The sequence below is a fragment of the Zeugodacus cucurbitae genome, unplaced genomic scaffold, assembly GCF_028554725.1.
Source record: "Zeugodacus cucurbitae isolate PBARC_wt_2022May unplaced genomic scaffold, idZeuCucr1.2 ctg00000297.1, whole genome shotgun sequence".
NCBI lineage: Eukaryota > Metazoa > Arthropoda > Insecta > Diptera > Tephritidae > Zeugodacus > Zeugodacus cucurbitae.
In genome coordinates, this window is record NW_026530879.1 from 7501 (window position 1) to 10000 (window position 2500).

Consider the following 2500-nt stretch of genomic DNA (forward strand, 5'->3'; position numbering starts at 1 on the left):
ATACAAAAATGAATATATAATGGTATATTGAATAGTTGTTAGAGAGAACCTTAACATAAAGATACAGCTTTGAACGCAAAGTTATCAAACGACTTTTACAATATACTGAAAAGCAATTGAAATATACAAAAATTAATATAATGGTATATTGTATAATATAAAAACTAAGTTTGGTTAAACGGCGGGCATAAAAATGATTTTATTTACGTAGCCAAATGCATCGTCATCTTATTAGTGACGCGCAAAAAGGAATTCAGGAGATTCCTACTGTCCCTATTTGCGAAGAGCCGAAACCACATATAAAGAGCCAAAACGCCGAAACCACGTATATTTGCATATAAAAAAAACTAAGTTTGGTTAAACGGCGGGCATAAAAATGATTTTATTTACGTAGCCAAATGCATCGTCATCTTATTAGTGACGCGCAAAAAGGAATTCAGGAGATTCCTACTGTCCCTATTTGCGAAGAGCCGAAACCACATATAAAGAGCCAAAAGGCCGAAAAAACGTATATTTGCATATAAAAAAAACTAAATTTGGTTAAACGGCGGGCATAAAAATGATTTTATTTACGTAGCCAAATGCATCGTCATCTTATTAGTGACGCGCAAAAAGGAATTCAGGAGATTCCTACTGTCCCTATTTGCGAAGAGCCGAAACCACATATAAAGAGCCAAAACGCCGAAACCACGTATATTTGCATATAAAAAAAACTAAGTTTGGTTAAACGGCGGGCATAAAAATGATTTTATTTACGTAGCCAAATGCATCGTCATCTTATTAGTGACGCGCAAAAAGGAATTCAGGAGATTCCTACTGTCCCTATTTGCGAAGAGCCGAAACCCCATATAAAGAGCCAAAACGCCGAAACCACGTTCATACAAGTAAAAAATTTCATATAAATACTAAATAATTTTCATATAGATACTAAGTTTATGAATTCATACAAGTAAATAATTTTCATATAAATACTAAATAATTTTCATATAGATACTAAGTTAATGAATTCATACAAGTTAAAAATTTTCATATAAATACTAAATAATTTTCATATAGATACTAAGTTAATGAATTCATACAAGTTAAAAATTTTCATATAAATACTAAATAATTTTCATATAGATACTAAGTTTATGAATTCATACAAGTAAAAAATTTTCATATAAATACTAAATAATTTTCATATAGATACTAAGTTTATGAATTCATACAAGTAAATAATTTTCATATAAATACTAAATAATTTTCATATAGATACTTAATAAATTTCATATAAATACTAATTAATTTTCATAAGATACTAAGTTAATGAATTCATACAAGTTAAAAATTTTCATATAAATACTAAATAATTTTCATATAGATACTAAGTTTATGAATTCATACAAGTAAAAATTTTCATATAAATACTAAATAATTTTCATATAGATACTAAGTTAATGAATTCATACAAGTTAAAAATTTTCATATAAATACTAAATAATTTTCATATAGATACTAAGTTTATGAATTCATACAAGTAAAAAATGTTCATATAAATACTAAATAATTTTCATATAGATACTAAGTTTATGAATTCATACAAGTAAAAAATTTTCATATAAATACTAAATAATTTTCATATAGATACTAAGTTTATGAATTCATACAAGTTAAAAATTTTCATATAAATACTAAATAATTTTCATATAGATACTAAGTTTATGAATTCATACAAGTAAAAAATTTTCATATAAATACTAAATAATTTTCATATAGATACTAAGTTTATGAATTCATACAAGTAAATAATTTTCATATAAATACTAAATAATTTTCATATAGATACTAAGTTAATGAATTCATACAAGTTAAAAATTTTCATATAAATACTAAATAATTTTCATATAGATACTAAGTTAATGAATTCATACAAGTTAAAAATTTTCATATAAATACTAAATAATTTTCATATAGATACTAAGTTAATGAATTCATACAAGTTAAAAATTTTCATATAAATACTAAATAATTTTCATATAGATACTAAGTTTATGAATTCATACAAGTAAATAATTTTCATATAAATACTAAATAATTTTCATATAGATACTAAGTTAATGAATTCATACAAGTTAAAAATTTTCATATAAATACTAAATAATTTTCATATAGATACTAAGTTAATGAATTCATACAAGTTAAAAATTTTCATATAAATACTAAATAATTTTCATATAGATACTAAGTTTATGAATTCATACAAGTAAAAAATTTTCATATAAATACTAAATAATTTTCATATAGATACTAAGTTTATGAATTCATACAAGTAAATAATTTTCATATAAATACTAAATAATTTTCATATAGATACTTAATAAATTTCATATAAATACTAATTAATTTTCATATAGATACTAATTTTCAATAAGTACTAAGTGTATGAATTCATACAACTAAATAATTTTCATATAAGTACAAAAAATTTAAAAAAAAAAATAAATGTTAAGCTATTTTT